General features: G+C 36.9%; 1 pseudogene; it reads right to left on the reverse strand.

Annotated features, from left to right (window-relative positions):
- Positions 1-7455: 7455 nt before the first annotated feature.
- Positions 7456-7658, reverse strand: LOC126767472 (small nucleolar RNA U3; annotated as a pseudogene).
- Positions 7659-7840: the final 182 nt, after the last annotated feature.

Consider the following 7840-nt stretch of genomic DNA (forward strand, 5'->3'; position numbering starts at 1 on the left):
GTGCGTTTTTATCTGCTTGTACTTTCGCTTTAGTGTTATGTGCACTTCTTTGTTCTTTTTCACGAAAGAGGAATTTTATTAAAAATTTGTTTGCCTGTTAGGACTTTGAATATACTCGTATGTATGTAATGTATATGGTTTAAGTATATAAACCTGTATTTCTGCAGAAGAAAACATTGTTATAAAAAGTTTATTTTTGGGAAATATTGCAATACGTTTTTATAGTTTTGGTTCTTTTTTTTATTTGTTCAATTATATCCTCTGTGTGGGATATATGTATAGACGTTTGTACATACAGATAAGAGCAGGCCGCATATATATCATATGTATGTATGTCTGTTTTTTTATTATTTTCGCGGCAGAATAAACAGAAGAAGAGAGAAACTGTAATGTGCAGGTATTTAACCTCTGCACTTAAATGTAATTATATGTATGTATATAAATAATTTAACGTATGTGCTAATGTATATTAACAGTGATATATATGTATGTATATATGTACATATGTTTATACTCTCTCTCTCTTAATGTTTGCCTTATAATTTTTATTGCGCCTATTACTTCCTTTGAGCAATCCAGCTTACTGCTTTAAGAAGCAGAAGAAGTATTGCCGGAAAATTTACAAGTAAATACTTGCATACTGCGATAATATAATGAATTAATAATTTTTAGTGAGTGGTTGCATAAACGAAGGTACGTGGACGGTACAATACCAAATTTTGCTCACTTTTTTTTGTTTTTTAATATCGGGTTTTTTTAATTTATACCGTATAAAAAATATTTGAAATCCGTTTAAATAAAATGTTGTTTAAACGGTTTTGTATGCAACCGTAGCTACTAGCAAACATACATACATATATACATAAAAAATTAATACCAAAAAATGAAACGATACAACTCACTTTTGATTTCCTTAGGGGGTTTTGGGTTATACCAGAAGTGAGTGTGTTGTCCAGTTCCTCCTCTTGGTTGGGTGCCAGCTGGTTATACTAGCTGACCCCGCATACGTTGACCTGCGTGAAATTATGTGTTTTGAAATGAAAAGAAAGTTGAATTTACGTTGGAAATATCAATAGCAACCGAAGGTATTAGCAATCGTCGTTTTTCGGGTGGATTATGTAAACTCGTCCTAAGGAATTAGTTGAGAACACACCTGTCTACGTAACTATTTCTTCGTCGATGCATTCCATGTATAATATCAAGGCATTTCCGAATAGAGCAATGTGCTCGCAAACGAATCACTGACGCAAGTTGAGAAAAACTCGTCAATGTAAATTTTGTTGTTGGAGGTGTTTCCGCTGGGTGTACTGTATTCTCTGGGTTGAAAAACACTCTTTAGCCATTCTCCAAATGAACTGCGAGACGCACAACAGTCGAAAAACGTTCATGAATTGCAAAAGTAAATACCCTACAAAGCGCTTTATTGCAATTCACGTATCGACCGTATCGTTCAAGACCAATATTGATATGAGTTTTGAATGTGAATTAGACAACAGTGGCGAATACTCGTATAGTACGATCCATATGTTGTCAACTTCGATATTCACTACTCTAAGTTGTATGGTCGTCTGATGAGCTACGACGATAGAGTGGATATCCATCATTTCCAGTTTGCAAGCAAGTGGATAGTGTTTCGTGCATTTATTGTCAGACATACAAACCGAAGTGGGATTGTGGTGTCCGCAAGGTCCATGAACCATATTGGTTTTCATCACTTCGTTTAATACTGGATCTTTCTCTACATCAGGAATTTCCGCAGAAATGATTTCATCAATTTGATCTTTGTTTGTACGTCTGGTTGGTGGCATTGTTAAAAACGAAAATCCAACTGAAAATAAATTGATCTCATATTTTTTCTGTTTAACCATGTATACCAAATTGTAATATTGTGTAGTCAGCAAAAGTTACCAAAAATCGATATAAGGTGAATTTAACTTACCGTGATTAATAAACACTTATTAGCAAACAAAAAACTTCTTAGCTTTAAAACAAAACGAACTTTATCAAAAACTTAATAAAATTTACATGAAAACAGATTACCACAATTTTTTTTAATTGAATGACGTTGACATTTAAATTGAATTACGTTTACATTTGTTACGCGCGTTTTTTTAAATATGCAAAATGAAATGTATATTTTTCAATCTTTCTGAGAGATTTTCTTAATATTTTTTTCCATAAGAACCTTGTACATAGTATTTATTAGAAAACTACAAACAAAAGTCAGCCAAATCGGTTCAGCCATTCACGCGTGATGCCGTAACAACGCATTCGTTGTCCTGCGTGAAATTATGTGTTTTGAAATGAAAAAAAAGTTGAATTTACGTTGTGTTAAAAATCATTTATTTTCGATTTTTCTAAATTTTTTTCAATGTCACGCAGTTTGATAAGCAACATTTTTTGGTTTCTATTCCGGTGTGTAAATGTACAGAGAAGATGGGGAACTCGGGAAAACCCATGCAATCGTAGTTACGATAATTTGGCCAATTTGGCATAAACATTCGTGATGAGTTCATATTTCGTTGAAGTGAATTGACAAAAGGGAGGTGGAACTGTCGGAAAATTCAATTTCACCAAACTACAATATCAAACATTGGCATGAGTTTTGAATGTGAATTAGACAATAGTGGCGAATATGGTACGATCCATATGTTGTCGACTTCGATATTCACTACTCTCAGTTGAATGGTAAATGTCATGCCATTGTCGACTGATGAGCTACAACGATAGAGTGGATATCCATCATTTCCAGTTTGCGTTTCCGAAAGAAAACCACGTGGATAGTATTTCGTGCATTTATTGCAAGTGGGATTGTGGTGTCCGCAAGGATGCACCATATTGGTTTTCATCACTTCGTAGAATAATGGATCTTTCTCTGCATGAGGAATTTCCACAGAAATGATTTCATCAATTTGATCTGGTGTAACCACCATCCACCATTCAAAGAAGAATGTGTGCGTGCGGCAAACCTCGTTTTTGCAACTCAACAGAGTACATCCAGCATCTGACTGCACCATACTTGTATATACATACGTTCTTCTTCTTCTTAATTGACGTAGACACCGCTTACGCGATTATAGCCGAGTTAACAACAGCGCGCCAGTCGTTTCTTCTTTTCGCTACGTGGCGCCAATTGGATATTCCAAGCGAAGCCAGGTCCTTCTCCACTTGGTCCTTCCAACGGAGTGGAGGTCTTCCTCTTCATCTGCTTCCCCCGGCGGGCATTGCCTCGAATACTTTCAGAGCTGGAGTGTTTTCATCCATCCGGACAACATGACCTAGCCAGCGTAGCCACTGTCTTTTAATTCGCTGAACTATGTCAATGTCGTCGTATATCTCGTACAGCTCATCGTTCCATCGAATGCGATATTCGCCGTGGCCAAAGTGGAAAGGACCATATATGTATCTTTCGCAGAACTTTTCTGTCGAAAACTTGCAACGTCGACTCATCAGTTGTTGTCATCGCCCAAGCCTCTGCACCATATAGCAGGACGGGAATTATGAGCGACTTATAGAGTTTGGTTTTTGTACGTCGAGAGAGGACTTTACTTTTCAATTGCCTACTCAGTCCGAAGTAGCACCTGTTGGCAAGAGCAATCCTGCGTTGGATTTCCAGGCTGACATTGTTGGTGGTGTTTACGCTGGTTCCAAGATAGACGAAATTATCTACAACTTCAAAGTTATGACTGTCAACAGTGACGTGAGAGCCAAGTCGCGAGTGCGACGACTGTTTGTTTGATGACAGGAGATATGTCGTTTTGCCCTCGTTCACTGCCAGACCCATTTTCTGTGCTTCCTTGTCCAGCCTGGAGAAAGCAGAACTAACGGCGCGGGTGTTGAGGCCGATGATATCAATATCATCGGCATACGCCAGCAGCTGTACACTCTTATAGAAGATGGTACCTTCTCTATTTAGTTCTGCAGCTCGAACTATTTTCTCCAAAAGCAGGTTGAAGAAGTCGCACTATAGGGAGTCGCCTTGTCTGAAACCTCGTTTGGTATCGAACGGCTCGGAGAGGTCCTTCCCGATCCTGACGGAGCTTTTGGTGTTACTCAACGTCAGTTTACACAGCCGTATTAGTTTCGCGGGGATACCAAATTCAGACATCGCGGCATAAAAGCAGCATCTTTTCGTGCTGTCGAAAGCAGCTTTGAAATCGACGAAGAGGTGGTGTGTGTCGATTCTTCTTTCACGGGTCTTTTCCAAGATTTGGCGCATGGTGAATATCTGGTCAGTTGTTGATTTTCCAGGTCTAAAGCCACACTGATAAGGTCCAATCAGTTTGTTGACGGTGGGCTTTAATCTTTCACACAATACGCTCGATAGAACCTTATATGCGATGTTGAGTTGGTGGAGGTCTTCTAATCCCACATGTGTAGTTGGCGCAGATTGTGAGTGGTCTTCTTTTTTTTATGGATTGGGCATAAAACACTTAGGATGGAGTCATGTGTAGGGAAGTTCACGCATCTCTCGCTGATAATCGAGATTTCATAATACGTCATTTACATTTTTCTTGTTTCGCCATTCATCATTGGGGAGTGGCCAGAAACGATTCTTTTACACATGGCTCAAGCAGCTCACTACTTCCGGTCTTTTGACCAACGTTTTTGTTATCTAACGTTTGTATGGGAGGTGGGCGTGGTTATTATCCGATTTCTTCCATTTTGAACTGTATATGGAAATGCCTGAAGAAAACGACTTTGAACATCCGTAGTTTCCGAGAAGGCTTAGCTAATGTATGAGAAGGCGAAACATCTTTACATAGGGTTGTGCGCGATTTTGGGTTTGGGACCCGCCACGTAAAAAAACACTCCAACGAAAACCGTTATGTGAAAAAAACTATAATACGTTCTCGTTCAAGAAAATTGTTGCAATAAATATACATACGTTGCTTCAAGATAAAGTCCATCAAATATCGTAGCTGTTGTTTGAAAAATCTTGCTGTATTGTCGTGATGATCGCTTGCTGATTGACAGCGATCCATAATTCCACACATATGTCATCGAATCCTGGGAGTCTCATGTATGTAGTTCATGTTGATACGTTGATGGCAAAAAGAACGCCGACCGATATTAGCGCGATGTCTTCGTTGCCTCGTAACAAATTTCAATCTGTAATTGATCACTTCGTTTGAAACACACATAAAGTTTTCACTGAACAATTTTCAATAATTTTTCTTGTAAATAGCTGGAATAAAAAAGCAAGCGACCGAAATTGAAAGATTCAAATAATTTACAGAACAAAATATTGAAAAACAAAACAAAAACGGATTGTATGAAAAGTCACTTTTTGGAAATTTCCAATTTTTCGACATTTCCTTATGAAAAGTATATGGTTTTTGTTTTATATCTAACCCTTTCCAGATCCACAGCGAACAACTTCTGATTTCATGAAGATTGGTTCCGCCGTTCTCGTGCGTTAGCGTTACTAACAAACAAACAATCATTTTTACTTACATATGTACATATGTATGTATGTATGTATGTATATACAAAATAAACAAAATAAAACGTTTGTATGGGAAAAAGAAAAGGGCTGTTTTTAGGGGTTTTCCGGCAACTTTCGTAATTTTTTCTTACATAAGAACCTTCTCCTAATGATAACAAATACAACAAAAAAACAATCAGCCAAATCGGTTCAGCCATTCACGCGTGATGCCGTGACAACGAAAACGGTTTCATTTTTATATATAAGATTCCCAAAATAGCGATTAAAAAATTCGTTTACACTTCACTTTCAGTGGTTATCAACCTTTGACTTTATTTTCATATAAAATTACAAAACAAGAACAAGAGAAATTAACCCAAGAGATTCGCGAACTTTTAAGGTAATATAAATAAACTTTCTATTTATTCTCGCAACCTAGGTATGTATATGATATACCATATAAACTTTAATTTTTAAATGGGTGGTTCGCACAATAAAATGTAAAAGTAAAATATTATTATTTAACTTGATGTTCGCCGAAAAAAGGGTAGACCTTCGCCAAAAAAGAATCGTGTCGATCGGGTCAATGTCGTAGCGCCAGAATTGCTTTTTGATCAGTTGTCTGTCCTTTTGTACTTTTGTTCAGCGAAAGTAGTTGATGGTGTGTGATGTCATTGTGTGCGTGTTAGAGCGTGGTGTGCAGCGAAGAAAATGATGATGAGTGTGGGGAATGTGGCGTACCAATGTTGCATACCAGGATGTGTGGGATGGTGTTGACGGGCAGAAGTGGGAAGGCTGATACCCATTTAGCCAGTATGTATAATCTTCTTATATATAAAAATGAATCGCAAAATGTGTTGCTAAGCGCATAACTCAAGAACGCCTGGACCAATTTGTCCAATTCTTTTTTTAAATGTTCGTTGAGGTTCAAAGATGGTTTTTACGGCAAGAAAAATTCGAATAATTGACAGAAAACCCCTAAAAACAGCCCTATTCTTTTTCCCCATATAAACGAATGAATGTTTGTTTGTTAGTAACGCTAATGCTCTAGAACGGCTGCACCAATCTTGATGAAATTTTTAAAGGTTGTTCGCTATGAATCGGAGAAGGTTTAGAGATAAAGAAAACCGTATTCTTTTCTTGAGGAAAAGTCGGAAAATTGGACAATTCCAAAAAAATACTTTTTTTCATACAAAATTTTGTTTTCACTTCTTTTGTTTTGTTTTTCAATTATTTAAATCGTAAAATTTGTCATTTGCTTTTTTTATTCCGGCTATTCAAAACAAAAATTATTGAAAATTATTCAGTGAAAACGTTACATATGTGTGTTTCACACAAACTGTTCAATTACAGATTGAAATTACTTTCGATGCCACCAAGAGGCCGCGCTAATATCGGTCGGCATTCTTTTTGGCATCAATATCCATTTTCAGCCCAAGGCACATGAAAAATTAATCCATTTTACAATTTCAATGCTTTTTAATTTTTCGCTAAGGAAATAAAAAAAAGGTACGTGGAGTCCCTACGCGCGGATGAAGTTATACTTCTTAGTGCTATTCAAAGAAATGCATATCATTTTGTATGAAAGAAAACTATAAAACTAAAATTCACATTTTATAAATTTATTATAATTTATTATCTCCCCGAGCATGCCTTTGTCAACAAGTCGTCTTTCCGCGACGATGGCAAAAGCTAAAAATCATAAATTGCACAACTTTCTGGTGCTTCTCGCAAAAATCTGCGTCGATATGTATTCACGATCATACGTATACATACACACATATTTACACATGTTTGTAGGCGAAGCTGCTACAGCGGCAAGGGGTGACAATCGGCGGCCATTACTTTACTTATGCCATAGAAATTCCATTGCTACAAATATGGAAATGACAACGAAATAATGCAAATATGCATATTTCTAAACATTAATTTCTTGAAAGGAATGAATGATCCTGAGAGGTATAGTCTTAACTTTTCAACGCCCAACGCAGAGCATTTCAACCAAAAGGAATTTATTCATTAAATTCACCACCCAGAAGTCGTTTTATCCGTTGTAATCGAACGATTTTCGAAGGAACATCATTTCTAATATTCCACAAGACACAATTAGAAATGAACTTCTTAAACCTCACGTTGTCAGATAAAACGATATACCTCGTCATCGCGGGTCGATTTCCAAAAAATGTAAATGAAGACCAACTACAGAAATAATCCTCTATAGTATAGCCTTAATTTTTCAACGGCCAACGCAGGGTATTTCAACAAAAGGTCACATAAAATAGTTGAGAATTCGCAAAAATGAAAGACAAAGGAAAGAAAAAGCAGTATAACTTCAATAATGAACAAGCACACAAACATACATATGCGCAGCAGCAGCAAGGAAAGAGGTAACAATCGGCGATCCATTGTATA

Source organism: Bactrocera neohumeralis, unplaced genomic scaffold (assembly GCF_024586455.1).
Source record: "Bactrocera neohumeralis isolate Rockhampton unplaced genomic scaffold, APGP_CSIRO_Bneo_wtdbg2-racon-allhic-juicebox.fasta_v2 ctg6953, whole genome shotgun sequence".
Taxonomy (NCBI): domain Eukaryota; kingdom Metazoa; phylum Arthropoda; class Insecta; order Diptera; family Tephritidae; genus Bactrocera; species Bactrocera neohumeralis.